This window comes from Anabrus simplex, chromosome 4 (assembly GCF_040414725.1).
Source record: "Anabrus simplex isolate iqAnaSimp1 chromosome 4, ASM4041472v1, whole genome shotgun sequence".
Taxonomy (NCBI): domain Eukaryota; kingdom Metazoa; phylum Arthropoda; class Insecta; order Orthoptera; family Tettigoniidae; genus Anabrus; species Anabrus simplex.
The window spans coordinates 352,675,936-352,697,645 of NC_090268.1; positions in this window are offsets into that span (position 1 = coordinate 352,675,936).

A 21,710-nucleotide genomic window follows, 5' to 3' on the forward strand; every position below is an offset into this window, starting at 1 on the left:
TACGTGGAAGTGCGTAGTGCGATCCAGTTTCTGCGTATGAATGCCACTTCATCTGCGGAAATACATGAGCAACTAGTTGAGGTGCGAATGTTATAACACGGAAACATGTTTGGAATTGGTGAGTTCGATAACGGCAGGAATAATGAAAAATAGGAGCAATAACGTCGTATCCAGTGATATCCATCTCTTCAGTTCGTTGAAGAAGCACTTGCGGGGTGTACGATCAAACGACAATGCGGCCGTACTGGTGACTATGTTGAATATTAATGCTTAACATTGCCCTACTACTGTGTATCATTGTATCTGCCTGCAAAATCAAGTTTCTTCTTATTTTCTGAAGCTGTCTTTCATTTCTTGATGGATGCAGTATTTTTGCACCTATCTCTTGGCACAGGATAGAACAAAGTATAGCTTCTACCATTTATCATTGATGTCTGTCACAGTATGGAAACTGATCAGGTAAGACTGCTGCTGATTAATGACAATCTGAACACAAATAGTGTTTCTGAATATCTTAAAAGGTGATTCTCTTAGGGGCAGTCGTGATGGAGTATCACTATCTGGCCCAGTGAGGAAAACTGGTTAACAACTTCACTCCTTGTCATACATTGCGTGCTTCATTATGGCAGCAAACCCTCGGATTTTTTTGGTTCTTTTGTACTCACATAACCCTTTGGTGTTCTATTCCTGGCTCACAACGGTATATAGTTCCAGTAAGAACTCTCACTGGTTTAAAGAAATCATACCCTTCAGAGAGATCCCATGAGACGTGGACATCCAACTTATCGATTAGTCTACTCTAAATGCAGACTTGAATCTGTTTATAATGTATGGTGAGAGATAAGGCGTCTCATGCTGTCAAAATTGCATTAAACAGATCCACAGGCACGAGCATAATTTTGGGCCCCTCTCTGATAGTGGATATTTGAGGCAACTGAAGTCGATAAAGGTTAGTTGTTATATAGAACAGGGATGTACAAAACGTGGCTCTGGGAGCAAGAGCGTGTGATGAGGCCCTTGCCTATAGCTCCACACTCACGTCCCCAACAATCGCCTCGCTCGTAGCTGTCCACTGCCCCATAGTTGCACACTCGCCACTCTGCTGCTTCCTTTTTGCCGTTATTGTCGCATTCAAAAGTCTGTTTTGCCTAAACAAAACTTACGAACCCTCGAGTGAGAATAAAATTTTGGATACCAACTTTACGGCTTCGGTTCGTGTAATGTACACAAACTCTCTCATACTATATATTAACACATCATCGAAAAGAAGAAATAAACTGAAGAAAGAATTTACATTTAAACGCATGTTACCCTAGTCTACTGATCCCAGTTACGGTATCAGTATTAAAAATGTGATAATTAGTTCTGTCACTAAATTTTCTTTCATTACTTTAAGCGATACGTAGTAGAGTCATTAAGTTCGTGGACTGGCCATCTAGTGTCGCTGTGGTGCACTGAAAAAAAATGAAATGGCGTATGGCTTTTAGTGCCGGGAGTGTCCGAGGACAAGTTCGGCTCGCCAGATGCAGGTCTTTTGATTTGACACCCGTAGGTGACCTGCGCGTCGTGATGAGGATGAAAGGATGATGAAGACGACACATACACCCAGCCCCCGTGCCAGGGAAATTAACCAATTAAGGTTAAAATTCCCGACCCTGCCGGGAATCGAACCCGGGACTCCTGTGGCCAAAGGCCAGCACGCTAACCATTTAGCCATGGAGCCGGACTGTGGTGCACTACAATGGAGAGTTTGCACTACAGGACGTTGCCGTGATCATTCTTGGATCGTCCCAGCAAGAGGCAGTTGTGTGCATACAGTATAAGCAAGACTACGGTCTCTGCTGTGAAGAGTAGTTGAATGTCAGCGACGGAACTTGAGAATGTTGTTGTTTGAGCAACAGGAAAATATAAAATTTTGCCAAAAAATAGTCAGATCCGCTAATGAAATGTTTGAGATGATCTAGTAGAAATTGCCCGGATCATCACGATGGGAAAAGGACGTGAAAATGCAGGTCAATAGACAATGTGATCCTTGAACTCTTAGCGCCAGCTCATGAACATATTGACTGTAGTACGTACGTAGATGTACCCTGTGTTGCCCAGACTGTAAGCGCCAGTCCAGTACCGTAAGTTATCGACTGTAGTACATGAGTGTACGCCGTACTGCCTACACTGTAGGCGCCAGTCCACTAAGTTATCGACTATAGTACATGAATGTACACCGTATTGCCTACAATGCAGGCGCCAGTCCACGAACTTATTGACTCTAGTAGTATATCATTTTGGACGTTGGCTAGTAAATGTACAAGAGTGCTATTCAGGACATACAATTTAAAAAGAATAGAGTAGTCAAAGTAAGCATGGATGAATCGTAAGAGTTTGGGAAGCATTATACAGAATGAAGATATCCTCTTCCGTAAAAAGAAAGAAAGAACTACATAAACAGTTACATATTTTAAGGACGTAATCCCGCTATGTACAGAAAAATAAATTAAAATGTCTAGTTCATTATCAAGAATTCACAAGGAATACTGAGAGAGCTCTGCTAAACTTTATATTTATCGATATCTCAGCTTGTTATTGATCATCACAGTAATTTTCAGAGTCTTAAGTTACACAGTATTCGAGATAACAATTTTTAAAATACTATTGCACTCAGATATTACATCAACAGCAGGGTGGAGAGGCCACATATTTAGTTAACTTTCAACGATATCACGAAAGAGCTCATCATAAAAATTTCTTCGTCTTTCCTCTATAGTGACTATCATCACAGTCCGCTTCCGTAGCGTAACGGCTCGGGTTCGATTCCCGGTACTACCAGATATTAAAAATTGGCAGGAGGGCTGGTATGTTGATAAAATGGTACGCGCAGGTCACCTCCGCCTGAAAAGAGGTGCAGCGTCTAAGGGCGAGGACACGAGTTTACTTTTTTAACCTTCATCACAAAGAGAATTCACATAATCCTCTATCGGCGTTTACAAAGACTGCATCAGAGTTAGCCACCGCTATTCTTACAAACATTTGAGAGGCACATGACGGAAAGGGAGAAAAAATTACAGAACTTGCAGCACTGATGGCATGAAAGAAAATCAACCTAGGAGAAGAATGGTGACATAATTAGAATGTTCCATTTTTCTTTTTGCTATTTGTTTTAAGTTGCACCGACAGACAGGCATATTGGGACGATGGAATGGCACAGGGCTAGGACTGGGGTGAAAGCGACCGTCGTCTTAATTAAGGAACAATCCGAGTATTTTCCCGGTGTGAAAATGGGAAAACACGGAAAACCTTCTTCAGGGCAGCCTACAGAGGACTCGAACCTACCGTCTCCAGATTGCAAGTTTGCGGCTATATGAAACAGACCACGCTGCCAACTCGCTTGGTCCCACTTTCTTTTCCATTAAACTAGTGATTAGTTATGTCACATCTTTTACATTACTGAACTACAAGCTATTAAAGAAAGGACTACCTCAGGAGCGATACATTACCTCCTGGATCCTTTTGTGAGCAAGCGCAGGAAGGATATATCCCTCGCCGGGTTTCACATTGATACCCTCTTTTATGCATCATTACAGTTCCATTCATTAGTTCAGATTATAGACGCCTAAGCTGCACATATCGTCCAAGAGACTTCACAGTAAAAAGTACCCGAAGCTATTGAGTGCATATTGTCCAAACAGCTTGTATGAAGCAACATTAATATCAATATGATTTACTCGACCGAGCTAGATGGCTGCAGTCGCTTAAATGCGGACAGTATCCAGTATTCGGGAGATAATGGGTTCGAACCCATTCGTAAAGCAGCTTGTAAAAAAATACAAGAACACTGAGAACCTCTTTTCTTGTCTAAATCTGACAGTTCTCCTCCTGCTTCTCTTCTTCCTCCTCCGGCACTCTTCCCATATCCTAGTTAGGTCGCGGGTGCGATGTGTGTCACACATATGAATCTGGCCCGGATGCCAAACGTATGTGCACGGATGTATTCACTATTGAGTGTTTCTCTGGTGGTTAGAGGTGTGGTATGCCGTGACTGAACGATAAATAGTGCATTAAGACGAAAACACCCAGTCCCGAGCCAGGGATATTAAGCAGACGCGATTAAAATTCCCGACCGGCCGGGTGTCGATCCGAAGACCCTCTGAACCGAAGGTATCGATGCTGACCATTTAGCCAATGAGCCGTACAAAAATTCTGCCAGTTCTGCTTCTCTTAAAGGACATCAGACACATTATACTGCCATCATTAATTATTGAACGGCTTCCTTTCGTTCTCTCCCAGTGCACGAGCACTCATGAATTTTGGAGACAAGTGTGTTGTTTAGAACTGTCAGGATAGCATGAACAATTTGGTGTGCAGCTCGTAAATGTTGTGAACATAGAGGTCTGGACACGAGCCAAGAGAGCAGAACGCCAATCAAGTTGCCTGGTTGGCGAGGCGACACTTCTCAAACACATGTTACGTACTGGGATGAAGTTTACTTAGCGAGACGTGACCAGCCCGCAGATTCACTGGACCAGTTACAATTGACGTTTTATATCCTTCTCCTCTTCTGCTCTGCTAGTCTAGAAGACTTCAATATTGTCAGGCACTGGCCAGTCTTCATTTCAGAATGATTTCGTTCGGGCAGACAGGACACACCAACTGGAGATATTACACTGTGTCAAGAAGAGGAATTCTTAGAGAGGTGGTGGTGATTATTGTTTTAAGAGGAAGTACGAGGGCAAGTCAATAAGTATCTGAAATTTTGCTATATTTGTCCTTGGGTTGGCTCTACGGTGCTGTGTACTCACCATCCGCTAGATGGCACCGTTGTCTACGTGTGTGGTAGGTAGGCTTCAGCGCTATCAGATCAGAACAGCTAGCGCTGTTGCGACGTAAGAATGGCCGCACCACTCTCTGTTTGCACCAAGAAAGAACAGCGCTCCGTAATCCCATTTTTGTGGTCTGAGGGTGTGCCAGGCGCGGAAATTCATAGAGCAGTCACTCGTCTGTTATTCAGGATCATATCACGCACTTGTTTAATATTGGCATGAGTTACGGCTGCAGAAGGACGCCCGGATTTTTCCTTATGTTTTACGCTCGTGCGATCCCTTTTGAACTGTTCAATCCACTGGTAAACCCGTAGCTGTGGCAAGACATTGTCCCCGTATTGTGCTCAAAGTACGTGAAAATGAAAAACTCTCCAGGCCTCGCAAGCTTAATACCGTCGTGGTCGTAAAATAACAAGAGTTAATCAAATGAGGTCTTATAGGACGGATGAAATTGAGGAGCCTGGCACAAGTAAGTGGAAGCAATACCGGAGCTCAGCTCAGAGACCCGTTGTTGCCAACCCACACTTCCAAGTTGAGAGACCCTGGGTCCTCTTTTAGTCGCCTCTTACAATAGGCAGGGGATACCGTGGATGTTATTCCAACGTCCCCACCCACAGGGGGAAGAACAATAAGACCTTTATTGAATTTCATGTCCTAAGTTCTTGTTTTATAGAATAAGAAATATTTGACAACAATATCATATCGATCTCACTACTGTGACAGCTTTTCTCACACCTGTGGGGTCGCGGGTGCGGATGGTGTCGCACATGTTTTAGGACAGCATGCCCTTCCTGACGCCAACCCTATATGCAGGGATGTAGTCACACTTTGTTTGCAATTGGCTTTACGTCGCACCGATCCAGATAGGTCTTATGGCGACGATGGGACAGGAAAAGGCTAGGAGTGGGAAAGAAACGGCGTGGCCTTAATTAAGCTACAGCACCAGCATTTGCCTGGTGTGAAAATGGGAAACGGCGGAAAGCCATCCTCAGGGCTGCCGACAGTGAAGTTGGAACGCACAGTCTCCCAAATGAAAGCTCACAGCTGCGGACCCTTAAATGCACGGCCAACTCGCTTGTTTGTTTCTGTGGTAGTTGGTAGTGTGGGGTCTTGTCTGAATATGAAGAGGTGAGTGTTGGGACAAACACAAACACCTAATCGCCAAGCCAGAATAATTAATCATATGTGATTAAAATCCCCGATCCGACCGGTAATCGAACACAGGAATCTCTCAACAGAAGGTCTCAACGCTGACCATTCAGCCAAGGTGTCGGACATCAATTTCACTACAGTATTTTAACGATATATGAATTTGAAAGCTTTTCACCGTTTGGGAACGGCTTTCCTTAGCAACTAATTCCCAGGACATGAAAAATGGTATCCCGTTACCAACATTGCCGCTAGAGATACTTTTATGTATGATGCTGTCGTATTGTACTTGGGGATTAGCCCTATGCCATTACCGTACAAAATCGAGGGGTTCGCCGCAATAATCTCGTAACCCTGATTAGGTTTCTTTCCGTTTCTTTCATTATTGACGTCCTCTCATTCCTTATTGTATTCTTCCAAAATTAGAGAATTCTGCTATTAATACAGACTGCGAAAAGGATCATCATAGTTGCCGATCAGTTGGATGATTATTGCATCTAGCCGGTTGTAGCTCAACGATAAAGAGAAACCTGTTAGAGAGAAAAAAACAAAACCTACTGAGCACAATAGTAGACTACTAAAGAGAATGGAGAAAAGAAAGTTGAGTTTTGAAACCGATATGGCTTGGACTGATACTGCCTTTTAAACATGAAATTAAATTCATGTTTGTACAGTAATATCTGAAGTGGCTTGGAACTATTTTTATCTAAAAGAAAATCTTAAATTTGCTTTTTCAAAAATATTAATAGAATTCCCATAGAACCATTTTATTTCGTTTCTTTTAAATATTACATTAAATGTAAGAACTATTGTTATTACTTTTAGATTTGTTAGTTAATTTCTATGTGCAATAAACTTAAAATGAAAAATAAAGTTTTGTTTGGGTTGATTAATTTAAATCTATATATTTCTATGCAAGGACTCCTTAATTCTTCCGTTAACAATAGTGGCTTTGAGAAATGAATAGAGAAAGCAATATTAACCCGAGTCATTAACTTCTCTGCTAATTGCAGAGTTAAGGCACGCCTATGTGACATACATTTGTATATTAAAACGGTGAAGATTCGATTGCAGTTATCCATCTTACGGAACATAAAGACGTTATGTAATGCTATATGTGAAGTAGCAGGGAAGAGATGTCCTTCCTTTATCCTTGCCAGGGACCCACGCGCTCAACCTATGTAGTATTTGTACTTGTATAGAAGAATTAAACGAGACTGTGTAAATGACCTCAAATGCAGCCATTTTCTGTGTTGCTATTGGCCGTCTGTACGAGTTCAGGCGGGTGCGCGCCGGCTTCTTAACGCTGGGTTTCGTGGATCAAATCCCCTTTACTCATCTATTTCTGAGAGTGTCGATGAGTCGGAAAAGTCTCTGGATCTACACTGGTGGGGGAAAACGATCTGGCTGAGAGGCGGTATTTTCCTCTCGTCAGAGATGAAACCCTCTCTTCGCTGACGAAAAAAATTCAAATTATGAGTCGGAGAGCTATTATCAGGGTGGGGGTGGGGGAGGAAATTTTCCTTCTCAACAAACGGCCTCTTTCAGGGGTTTAATTTGGAAGTTATTCAGTGAGAGATGTATTCAATAATTTGAAAAAGGCCAAAACAGATTCATGTTTCAAGTTAAAACAGATCGTAAGTGAGCCAAGGGTCGCGATGTTTAAAACGTGTGTTCGGCTTCTTGGTTTTTACGAACCGTTTTTTAGAGTAGGATGCCAGGGTCGGTTGAGTGGCTAAGAAGGATTCTAGCTTTGGTCATATTTACTACTTTATTTATCTGAGATCTGACAGTCGGAATACGAAGTTCTGTTTGTATCTTCTTGTCAGATTCCAATATTGGTGCTTTAGTCATCATTCTGACTGTCATATTTTTGGAAACTTTTAATTTAGAAAGCGGAGTTTTAGCAGTATACCCCCAGGCCTCACAGCCATACAGTAGGATGGGCCTAATACATGCCAGGCAAATATTTCTCTTAATAATAGCGGAGATATATTTATTTCCCAGTAAAGGTCTCAAGAGTTTCAGCCGTGCCGTGGCACGCTGTCGGGCCTGTTATATATTGTATATCCAGGACATACTTCTGTCTATAGTTAGGCCGAGGTATTTAATTTCGTTTGTCCAAGACAAGGGGACATTCTTTATACTAAGGTGACCAAATCTAGGCCGACGCTTGGTGAAAATAATTGTCTGAGTTTTTGTGGGATTTATTTTCACCCTGTCTCGGACACACCACTCCCAGAGGGATAAGATCCATTTTGCAGCGCGCGGGCAGCATAGTCATTTCTTCTCATACTGGTGTAAATGGCTATGTCTTCCGCTTATTGTTGGATCTCCACTCCTTGTCTGGTTGGAAGATCGTTCACCTATAGGCCGTATAGGGTGGGGGACAGCGCTCCTCCCTGTGGGACTCCAGCTCTGAGTACCCTTGGAGTGGATAGCTCCCCCTCACAAGAAACGTAACATTTCCTGTTCGTCAAATTTGACTGCACAATTTTGACAAGGTATTTTGGAAGCTCGTATTGTTTCAGGAGCTTAACAATTAGGTTATGGTGCCAGACAGTGTCGGAAGCTTTCTCTACATCAAAAAATACTGCTGACACGCTACGGGTATATTAAACGACATTGTGACATACTATGTTAAGCGCAGCACCGCGGATGGGGCACTGCGCTTAGACCGGAAGCCGAATTGTTCCGGTCGCAGTATGTTGCGGGTACCCAGGTATCCATTGAGGCGTGTGAGAAGAGGTCTCTCGAATATTTTAGATATTGTGACTTTTCACGCATCTCTAAGTTCAGGGTTCTTGATGTTAAAGTTACGCCTCGGCCGGTGTCAAGCGGAGATACAAGAGGTTCCACTCAAGGGACGTGAAGGTTCATTGAGTTGGGCCACAGAATCGTATGGTTGGATTTAAGTTGATTCGACTGACGTGACAAGCCGATTGCTAATTAATATCTTAATCTAGGCTATCATCTTGACGTACCTTACACTATCAAATGAGAACACCGAAAATATAACTTTTCATGGAAGGATTTTCCGTTTAATGACTAAAAAAAGTCGTTTAAAATATCATCTACAATGCTAAAGGAAATTAAAAAGCAACACAAATGGATGTTGGAAATGATTGAACGTTACGTTAACTAAAAGAAACAATCTTAACTTCTGACTCTTGTCAATATTTCGTTCACAACATCAATGACAACTTCAAATTAATCAGAAAAATCAAAGTAAAATCAATATCACGATGCTGAGGGCTTAAAATTTAAAATAAGTCCACCATTCACCACATTCATCTTCAAACTGATGGTTAAAAATCATTGATTCTTGTTGGCTTGGCACACCTATTCACTGACTCAAATAAATGTCTCAACATCCCGTTATTATGTTTATGTCATCGCTTATTTTGTCAAAAATCAATCTAACAACTTGAACACACCGGTAACCTCTGCTTATCATTATCGTTTAGGTCAAGAAAATGATCGAATAACATAAGACAACATCGTAATTCTTCAAATAATAACACTGAACAAATAGGAATTTAAATTGATCTCTTCTGAGCGCCATCGGCATCTGCACCTAAATAATGGGCATTTGAAAACATAATCATCATCAACTACAATGGTTTCAAAACTACGATGACTCTGCAGCTCTGGTGTCCTCCTTGAAATTAACCTGTAAAAACTACATCAGCTCTAAGCGGCAACTAAATAGTTTATAAGAGAAAATTCAGCTAGCTACCATATATACACACTGACTGACAGAGCAAATGCAACACCAAGAAGGAGTGGTCAGAACTTTATGCCAATTGCAGGGTAGACTGACGTCACTGAGGTATGCTCATGATGTGAAATGCGCCGCTGTGCTGCGCACGTAGTGAACGATAAATGGGACACGGCGTTGGCGAATGGCCCACTTCGTACCGTGATTTCTCAGCCGACAGTCATTGTAGAACGTGTTGTCGTGTGCCACAGGACACGTGTATAGCTAAGAATGCCAGGCCGCCGTCAATGGAGGCATTTCCAGCAGACAGACGACTTTACGAGGGGTATGGTGATCGGGCTGAGAAGGGGAGGTTGGTCGCTTCGTCAAATCGCAGCCGATACCCATAGGGATGTGTCCACGGTGCAGCGCCTGTGGCGAAGATGGTTGGCGCAGGGACATGTGGAACTTGCGAGGGGTCCAGGCGCAGCCCGAGTGACGTCAGCACGCGAGGATCGGCGCATCCGCCGCCAAGCGGTGGCAGCCCCGCACGCCACGTCAACCGCCATTCTTCAGCATGTGCAAGACACCCTGGCTGTTCCAATATCGACCAGAACAATTTCCCGTCGATTGGTTGAAGGAGGCCTGCACTCCCGGCGTCCGCTCAGAAGACTACCATTGACTCCACAGCATAGACGTGCACGCCTGGCATGGTGCCGGGCTAGAGCGACTTGAATGAAGGAATGGCGGAACGTCGTGTTCTCCGATGAGTCACGCTTCTGTTCTGTCAGTGATAGTCACCGCAGACGAGTGTGGCGTCGGCGTGGAGAAAGGTCAAATCCGGCAGTAACTGTGGAGCGCCCTACCGCTAGACAACGCGGCATCATGGTTTGGGGCGCTATTGCGTATGATTCCACGTCACCTCTAGTGCGTATTCAAGGCACGTTAAATGCCCACCGCTACGTGCAGCATGTGCTGCGGCCGGTGGCACTCCCGTACCTTCAGGGGCTGCCCAATGCTCTGTTTCAGCAGGATAATGCCCGCCCACACACTGCTCGCATCTCCCAACAGGCTCTACGAGGTGTACAGATGCTTCCGTGGCCAGCGTACTCTCCGGATCTCTCACCAATCGAACACGTGTGGGATCTCATTGGGCGCCGTTTACAAACTCTGCCCCAGCCTCGTACGGACGACCAACTGTGGCAAATGGTTGACAGAGAATGGAGAACCATCCCTCAGGACACCATCCGCACTCTTATTGACTCTGTACCTCGACGTGTTTCTGCGTGCATCGCCGCTCGCGGTGGTCCTACATCCTACTGAGTCGATGCCGTGCGCATTGTGTAACCTGCATATCGGTTTGAAATAAACATCAATTATTCGTCCGTGCCGTCTCTGTTTTTTCCCCAACTTTCATCCCTTTCGAACCACTCCTTCTTGGTGTTGCATTTGCTCTGTCAGTCAGTGTATTTCCGATACGTGTGCAACACTCCTGATACCCTCTAAGTTTCCAACAGAACTGTAAACTTCCCTTATTTTGAAACAAAATCTAATACCAAGTTACAATAATAACGGACGGTTTGCTTTTAAAAGACTATTCCATATTTCCTAGCTTTCCGTCTAATTTTGACAATTAAACACCTGACTTCTTAATATGGAGTACTCTTACATAATCGTTTACGTCGGCAAAGGAATTCATTCAATAATCTGTTATGTAATATTTCGGTTATCAATCGACAATTTCATCACCAATCTCGATTATCAAATCGAATCGGACTAGATAGGCAAGGTACGCCCATCATATACAGATTGAACTTAGCCCATTTAATTCAAGTCATTCCATAGCCTCCGATACATTTCTATCATTGATATTCTCGCCATGTACTTACATTTATTAAACTTTTACTTGAGGAAACTGCGATATTTACTTAATTCTGTATTACGTGCCATGACATTATTATTACCCACCGTAACTTAAAGACATACCACGGGCTTCATAGCTTATCATTTTTGCCGATTCCTTCAATCCGTTACCTGTTGTTCATTTAATCGAACGAGTTATTTGTGTTTCTGATACACTTGGACGTATAGTGATCGGACATATGATTTCATTGATTTTTATTTTCACCATAAGCTTCCAATGTCTTCACCGACTCCAATCCCACATTCATAGGAAGGTTATAATATATGTGATAACATAGTTATCGGTGTATAATTTTGTGGGAATAATCTGTCTTTCCCTGGCTTTGGAATGACTATCATTTTGCCAGTCTTCCAAATGTCAGGGAAGTATCCCAGTTTCATACAGGCCGAGAATATTGTTGCCAAAAATATTACTGCCCTGTATGGCAGTGACTTAATTTCCTCGTTCGATACCCTGTCATCACCGGTCAGGTATTTGTCCTCAAAAAATGTGGTTCAAATCCCGGTCACTCCATGTGATATTTGTGCTGGACAAAGCGGAGGCGGGACAGATTTTTCTCCGGGTACTGAGTTTTCCCTGTAATCTTCCATTCCAGCAACACTTTCCAATATCATTTCATTTCATTTATCAGGCATTAATCATTGCCCCAGAAGAGTGCGACAGGCTTTGGCAGCCGGTGCAGTTAATATCCCTGCCGCTAGATGCTGTTTCATTCATTCCATTATTGACCCGACCGAGTGACTGGAAACTGGCGGTGGATTTTCATTTCTTATTGACTGGCTGTGACGAAGGCAAAATTTATATTATCTCCGATAGATTTCACGTCATGTTTGGCTTCAGCGCTGCCACATTCGACCAAAATAACAGAAGAACTCAGTTTGAAATTGCAGATCAATGGTTTCATCAAACAAGACCAATGGCCTAAGCAGACATGTGGTGTTGTCCATGGGATACTATTAGAGGTCTGTAGGCCTGCCTTAACCTGGGGGCTCATGTTCCCAAACCCGTTTTACTTGCCGTCCAGGTGTAATTCAACTTGTTCCAATGTCGAACATAGAATAAAGTTCAACCCAATGTTTCTGCTGTGTAGGCTAATGCGCTAACGTTGGCTGCCCTGTTAACAGAATTCTCACGAAATCCGAGCCAGGCCATGTTTGATTTTTAAGCTATCTTTTGGGTTCACGCACTGAAAGCTTCATATTGAATGATGTGTTAATACCCACGCTGGAGAGAAAAATTATTTTTTGTGGAACCACAAAATTCCGGAATTTACAGGTTGGCACTGTGGACAAAGTAAACTAGTACAATGTAGAATATTGGCCTGGATCGCTGTAAGTTTATAGTCTGTGTAAATACATTGTAATTAGCTGGTTATTTCTAACTGTAGAGATGGGATTTTACGATTCTGAATGAACTATGGATTACATTGTCTTTTATTCGAGTTTTTTTCAAGCCAAGAGAAATTAGCTTAAGTGGCTGAGTATCCTTCACTAAAATGCTACTGAAACAGCTGGGATTCCAGTAAAATAAATCCATGACGGACGAAAATTCCTCATGGAACGTAGTAATATAGTTGAGGCAAGGTTGAAACATCAAGATTCAAATGGTATGGCCATGTAAAAAGAATAGATTAAATGAGAACAGCAAGAAAGTGTCTAGAAAAGGAATTGGAAGGAAAAAGACCTAGAGGCAGTGGATCAGTCAAGTACAGCAGGACCTAGAAGGAAGAGGAGTAGAATGGAACCAAGTTCAGAAGGGAGAAATGTACCTGGATTAACAGAAGATGGAGAGCGCTCTTGTACCACACCCGGGCGACTGGAGACGTTTAAATGATCATGATGATGATGATGATGATGAAGGTTGAAATCCTTGCGCAGAGTGTACACCATCAGGGAATCAGGAGGGACTCATCCCATATTTAATCCATATGAACCAATTAACCAAAACTATACCATGAAATATGTCTGGCAGAACTCGGCTAGAAACGGAGGTAAGAAAAACCTGAGGATATGAGAGAAAATTAATTGTGTGTCATGTAGGATCGGCTAAAACGGGTTTCATTTCTTAGTGAAAGTGAGCATTAGGTAAAAAGGAAGAAAAAAGGAAGACTGGAGATTATCATGAGGAAATGACATCAGGCTCATTTCGAGAGTGTTTTCTGAAAACAAAATCAATTATTTGGAGGAAGGCAGTATCATTACTGTTACGGCAGTGGGTAGGTTTTAAGGAAATGGCAGGATCTCAGGTCTGGTCGAGGTATTTAAGAGAATAACAAACAGTTCAATTTAGTTAATGATTTTATAACCCTCGCTTTTACTTTTTATAAGTAAATAAAGTAAATAAGTAAATAAAGCGATAACAATTAAATAAAGTGATCTCAACAATGAAAAATGAAATGGCGTATGGCTTTTAGTGCCAGGAGTGTCGGAGGACACGTTCAGCTCGCCAGATTCAGGTCTTTTGATTTGACTCCCGTAGGCGACCTGCGCGTCATGATGAGGATGAAATGATGATGAAGGCGGCACATACACCCAGCCTCCGTGCCAGAGAAATTAACCAATGATGGTTAAAATTGCTGACCCTCCCGGAAATAGAACCCGGAGCCCCTGTGATCAAAGGCCAGCACGTTAACCATTTAGCCATGGAGCCGGACATCTCAACAATAATAACATCTAATAAACTCTAGCAATTAATAATAGCACTGAGAGATTTCTAATTTTGTTTTTAGTCCCATTTTACTAGTTACATAAAAGCTAATGGCCTTTCACGTACCTTACAGAAGGTTCGAGTTTTAAATACTTGGCAAAGTATGGGTCACAAAACAGAGGGGAATGAATATCATACTACGAAAGTGGCGTCAAGATATTCCTAAAAGAGAATAAATTCTGAAAAAGCCAAAAAATATCAACAGGTGACGGATGCCAAAATACACTGGAGATCTCTAAATATCAACACAAAACATATTCAGCTGGGGTACAAGCGCCCAATTTAATCAGGGTATAAGCCCAAACTACGCTGGGACTAGGAAAAAGAATGTTGGAATCCGATGCGTTTAACAAGATTTTAAAATTTGGAGAAACCTGGTCACACGTAGAGAAAAGAGAGGAGTTTCTTTTTTTACAATTTGTTTTACATCACACCGACACAAATAGGTCTTATGGCGACGATGGGATAGGAGTGGGAAGGAAGCTGCCGTGGCCTTAATTAAGGTACAGCCTCAGCATATTTCTGGTGTGAAAATGGGAATCCATCTTCAGGGCTGCCGAGAGTGGGGTTCGAACCCGCTATCTCCCGAACGAAACCTCAGAGCTGCGTGACTCTAATCGCACGGTCAAATCACTCGGTTAATTGAGAAGAACACCGGGGTAAATCATCCGAACCTCCAAATTCTTATATTAGCCTTGCATGGCGAAATCGCATAAGGTGAACCAACACTTGCACATGATCTGGTAAATCTCAAGGAAATTCCCTACATAATTTACTGGAAAAAGGAACCTGAAGTTCTGTCCTAACAGTTACATAATACAAATATTACAATTTAAAGCCTATAAAGTATCTCCCTCAACCAAGAGAGGAGTCACGACGATCTGAGTTAGTCTTTACATTTTGTAGACTGCCCTTACCTTATCACCAGTCAGCTCATGCGACGCCTGCAAGTTCACTTTCATAAGCAAGGAAGACAGATACTGAGAAACTGAATCGCCATTTCATGGGGAAATAATTGGACACTCTTAGTGCCATTTTAACAGTTCAGAAAGGGGTACCAACCCCAAAAGCTCAATTTGTCAATACTGCATAAGGTTTCAAGGGGTAGCGCTAGATGGCGCGTATAATAGGATTTAGATGGATCGGATAGCGTTCAGCGAGGGCCGTAGGTCATATCATGATCACGGCTGAATGAAGCTCTTGTACTTGCTGCTAGATGGCACGCAGGATAATAGTAAGGAGGTTAGACAAAATACAGGGAGGCCGTATTTTCATGTCATCATTTCATTATTATGGACGGTGCTCCATATCATTCTATTCAGTTGAGCAGAAAACGAATACAGCCTTTCAAAGGAAGCGAGTAAATATAAGAAATCGATCAACTGGCCAATGAAAGGAAGCATGAAGTTTTCATATTCCTGCCTCATCATTGTCAGCATAATGCGATAGAAATTGTTATAGGCACAGATGATTGAGCAGGAGAAAATCACAGCAGAGCAACACATCACTGCTGGCTGTACACACGCAACGCATCACAGACAAAAGACACGCAGCAGAGATCCTCTATTTTTTTCGGCCGGGGTGACGCCTCATCTGTAAATCGCACCTCGCCGAGCGCAAGCACAAAGGCCGACACCACAATTGGAAGTCGGCTATATTCACTTGCGTCCTCAATTCTCTCCAAATGGCATCACCACTGCACTTCTCCAGACCGGCCCACATACTGCCTTCACGTCTTCCCGCACAGCTGATGGACCCAGCGCCTGCTCTGACTACGCCTGTTGCACCGCCGCTGACATTGTCTCCACCAATGCACTTCTCCCGACCGGCCTACATATATATTTCACGTCGTCCCGCCCAGCTGATGGAACCACCGCCTGCTCTGTCTACACTTGTTGCACCGCCATTCGTCCCAGCTACTACCACCACTACCATCACCCCTATCACCACTACAGTCTTAGTTTCTGCCGTTTCTACCTTTCCTGCCACCACTACCATTATGTCCCATCCATTCCCTGTCATGACGTTTCCTCCTCTTACCACTTAACACCCTGTTCAACGGTCCGACTCACAACAACCGCCTGTCGACGAAGCTACAACTGATTCCTCTACTGTTCCTGAGCATCCAACATTGTCATCGCCGTCTGAAAGCACTGCCACTTATACTTGTGTCGCTTGTGGTGTTGATCCTGCTCTTCCAGTTGAAGTCATCACTTCTGCCCTTCATCAAGCTGGACTTTTTGTCACTGGGACCTCCAGGATATACAACTCTGCTGGACCTACGTTTTTTGGTACGTCTCCACTTCGCTACGCCTGAAGCCGTCAATCACCTGCTCACACATGGACTTCAACTCTTTGGCCGTACTTATCGTGTAGAACCATCTCGTTCTCCTCCTCGTCTTCAATCTCGTATTCCCTCACCCCGTCGGTATCCCCGGTCTTCTGCATCTCCTCTTCACTCACCTCGACAACGTCTTTGGTTCACTCCACCCTCCCACAGCTCATTTTCCCCATCCCCGCCTTCAACGAATCTTTTCCGTCTTCTCTTAACCTCTCTTGCTACATTCTCCTCTTCCTTCCATCTCATTGCCTTCCATATTTTCTCCTATCACTCCATGTAATTCTGCATTGTACAACATGACTCTGTCTTTGTATCACTGTGCATTTATGTAACTAACAAATCACCAATAAAGTTATGAATCGATATTTTTTTAAAAAGAAGGGAACACAGAAAGAGGAAACCCAAGACGCCCCACAATCATATTTCCCATTTCCATCGCCTCTATTTACCCTCTCCCACATAAAGCACACCATCTTTAACCCCCACAACTCTCTTGGCCAGAGAGTAGGTGTTCCCTACTAGGTGGCCCGCCTACCCCATCACGGAGAGGAATGAAAGCTTAGTTAGTTAGTTAGTTAGTTAGATGATTGGAAAAGTCGCTATGAAAAGCACAACTTCCAAAATATCAGACGTTGCAGACTTGTTAACAGAAATTAATACCATGACTAGGACAAATTAGATTGCTTGTGTGAAACACTCATAGCAATTTCAAGAAATGATTTTGCGAAGGAAAAAAGTAGTTATTATACTGCCCAAGTAACAATATTCATCTCTTTCCCCTAAGACTTAATTTCCTAATACGAATGTTATTGCCTTTACGTCCCACTAACTACTTTTACGGTTCTCGGAGACACCGAGGTGCAGGATTTAGTCCCGCAGGAGTTCTTTAAAGACAACAGTGACAGTGACAGTGGTTTTGATAATGATAAAGGCAGTGATGGTTAAGAGGATGAGGGCACACAACTAGCCGCACCTCTGAACGAGGAAATATACAATAACATATTTCTTTAAATCTATAATTCATAGTACTGTACGTGGTTTTGTTATATGTATTCAAGCTGTTATATATTTATATTAGGATAGTTTTGTAGGTACATTTTTTGTTGCTAGACATTAGCTTCTGAAAATCAGTCATAAAATATTAGAACATCATTTTTGAATGGTTGTTTATTTAAACGAAAGAAAAAGTGACCAGCTCGTCGGCATGGTACCCGCGAAACCTATTTTTTCACGCACGCCAGCTCCGCAATATGACAACGTCGTGATTGCATTATCTTGGCATTTGAGAAACGTCAAGTGGTTTCATATCGATGGTAGGTGAAAATCGCTTATGGCTCTCTTCAAATAGTTACTGTCACTTGTCTTCGAGACAAAGTAAAATTGCGAACGAGCAACCTCAACGGGATAAAACAGTTCATGTTGCTTGTTCCATATTTGAGAATTAAACAAATAATAATCTTATTGGTCCCACTAACTAATTTTGCGGTTCTCGGGACGTCGAGACGCAGGATTTAGTCCCGCAGGAGTTTTTTTACGTGCCTGTAAATCTACCGACAAGAGGATGACGTATCTTAGCACCTTCAAATACCACCGGACTGAGCCAGGATCGAACCTGCCAAGTTGGAGTCAGAAGACCAGTGCTTGAACCTTCTGAGCCTTTCAGCTGGTGAATTAAGCAAGAAGTCCACAGTTCTGTGTTATTCTTTCACTGTGTAGTTGGGATTATCAGTCCATGGACTGGTTTTATGCAGCTGTCCATGCCACCCTATTATTTGCTAACTTTTCAATGTAACTATTATATCCTACATCTACTCTAATCTATTTGCCATATTCACAATAATATTATTATTTGTTTAATTCTCAAATATGGAACAAGGAACTTGAATTGTTTTATCCCATTGAGGTTGCTAGTTTTCAATTTCACTTTGCCATCATCTTTGCCGTTTTCACCACCTACATTTCTGTCAAAAACTAACAGAACAAGTCCTAAGATGTGTCCTATAATTCTATCACTTCTTTTGGTTAAGTTTCGCTAAATCGTTCTCCTACCAGCATTCTCCTCTCCATTCGTGATTCCATATACCAATATCACCTTCAGCATTCATTTGTGATACCAAAATTCAAAAGCTTATACTCTGCATTTTATGTCCTCCTTACTTCTGCCATCGTTAATTATTCTGCTACCCAAGTAACAATATTAATCTCTTTCCTCTACAGTAAGACTAAATTTCCTAACCTAATATTTCATTCGACTGCACTCCATTACTTTTGATTTACGAGGCATGTTTTTAAGTAAGTATCGTTTTGAAATAAATGAAAAACAAACAGAGATTCTTTAACAATTTTATTTTTATACTAGCAAGATACCCGTGCTTCGCTACGGTAATATATTGAAATTTATAATTGAATGCTTATCGTTTTATATACAACCCGCCGATATTCGTGATCTGACTCGTTTACTGAGAGATTACGGCAACGTTCCTCCCATTTTTCAATCTTTCTTTCCAGCAATCGATTTCGTATTTCCCGGGCTAGGTCCAGGTATTCCACCCGGTCAGTTGGGTTCCTAAATCTTACCCATGCTTTCCTATAAGCATTTTAAATGTGGATCAAATCCTTGAGGAGATCCGGCGTGGTGTCCTCTTAGGTGCCTTGGCGGTACTAAACCGGCGGCCGGACTGCAATCGTAGTCATTACCCGTCCAGGACCCGTTTCCAGCACGGTCCGCACATGTTGACGACGGTCCAGGATATTATTATTATTATTATTATTATTATTATTATTATTATTATTATTATTATTATTATTATTATTATTATTATTGATGTTCTGGACCCCACAGCAATATGCAAGACCGCTACTTGGCGGTAAAATACATCTGCTGCCATTGTCATTGCTAACAATGTGACCAGCACCATTGTTGCGCGTAGGCAAGTGTGCGGAATTTCTGGCGATACGAATGACATACCTCCTTGTATTATTGACCTTATTATAGAGGTGAACAATTTGACGGCCAATCTCATTCCTATCGTTTATTTCAAATGTGTTTAAATTTTTATTTATATGCCAGGAGAATCTACTCTAATCTAAGAACGTTCTCCGAAGGAAAATATGGCTGTTGGAAAAGAACCCAGGAAAGATTAAAAATGATCGGTTTATGATCAGAATAAGTACATCGCAAGTCTACAGCCTGTTTCCTATCATTCGACAGGATCAGTGATGGAATGAATAAAGCCCCATCTAGTGGCGACAATAGGAATTGTGCCGGCTGCCGAAGCTCCCCTCTGGGGCAATGATCGATGAGTGACAAATGAAATGAAATATTGGACAGTGTTGCTGGAATGAATGATGACAGGGAAAGCGGGAGTATCCGGAGAAAAACCTGTCCGCCTCCATTTTGTCCAGCACGAATGTCACATGGAGTGACCGGGATTTGAAACACGGAACCCAGCTGTGAGAGGCCGGCGCGCTGCCTACTGAGCAACGGAGGCTCCTTATAAGTACATTACGAACAGTAAAATCAATTGGTCTCACCTCCTTTTACACCCCATCGCCGTTAAGTTTATTTACCCCCACCCTCCAAAAAATTAAAAGAAGGCGTGTTTCTTTATGTTTAAAGGAGATTCCAAATACCAATGTTCACGTTTATTACCTTCAGTTTTGAAATATAAGTATCCCCTTAAAAATAATTCACGTTTTTAACTTCCTTCCACACTCCCCCCCACCTCCCTCACAAAGTGATATTAAAGCAAAAAATACTTGTTCCTTTAATAGTAAAGGATCTTCTAAATACCAATTATCACCACTCTAACCTCTTCAGTTTTTGATTTATGTGTCCTCATGAAAGGAACTCAACTCCTCTTCACTCCCCCCTCCCCCCAAAAGATTGTTTCCCCCCAAAACGCTCTTTTCTTTGTTTTTAAAGGAGATCAAAATACCAATTTTCACGTCTGTAACAACTTTAGTTTTTATTAGATGTATGTATTCTCATACAATTAAGTCAATTAATTTTTTCTATCCTTTAACACTCCAAATCCCCTTCATTGGATTTTCCGAGAATACGTGTTTGTTTACTTTTAAAGCAGATTCCAAAAATAAAATTGCACGTGTGTAACATCTTCATTTTTGAGATATCAGTAGCCTAATTAAAAGAATTCAACACCATTTTCAGTCACTTTTACCCCCCACCCCCGCTACCCAAGTTGTATTTCCGAAAACTAAAAATACACTTTTCTTTATTTTTAATAGGATAAAAAAATGACCATTTTTCACTTCTGTACATGTTAAGTTTTTTGAGATATACTGTAGAAATTCTCATTTTAAATTTTCACCCCATTTTAGTTCCCCTTAAGTGGAGTTTCCAAAGACAAATCACCTATGTTTCTTTACATTTACAGGAGATTCCAAATACCCACTATTTACGTCTGTAACATTTTACGCTTCTCAAATATTTTGTAGATATAGTCTTTCAAAAAATTCACCCCAATTTGCCACTCCTGTTTAACCGCCATTAATTGATTTTTCCAAAAGCAAAAATATACGTGTTTCTATATTTTTTAAGGAGATCCCATTTACAAATTTTCAGTTCTGTAATATCTTCAGTTTCTGGGATATATGTATCCTCATTAAAGGCATTCAACCCATTATTCACCCTTTTACACCCCTCCTATTGGGATTTAGAGAAAACAAAGAAATACGTGTCCCTTTATTTTTAAGGGAGATTATAAACACCAATTTTTACATCTGTAAACGTTTAACGTTTTAAGATGTAGGCACACTCATTTTAAAAATTCACCCCCCTTTTCACCCCCCATTATTTGGTTTTTCCAAAAACGAAAAAATACCTGTTTCTTTATTTTTAAAGTAGATCCCAAATACCAATTTTCAGGTCTTTAATATCTTCAGGTTCTGAAATATAAGTAGCCTCATTAAAGGCATTCAACCTATTTTTCACCTTTTTTCACCCTTCCTATTAGGATTTTTCGAAAACAAAAAAGTACGTATTTCTTTATTTTTAAAGGAGATTTCTAAATACCAAATTTTACATCTATGAACTTTAAAAGTTTTGAGATATAG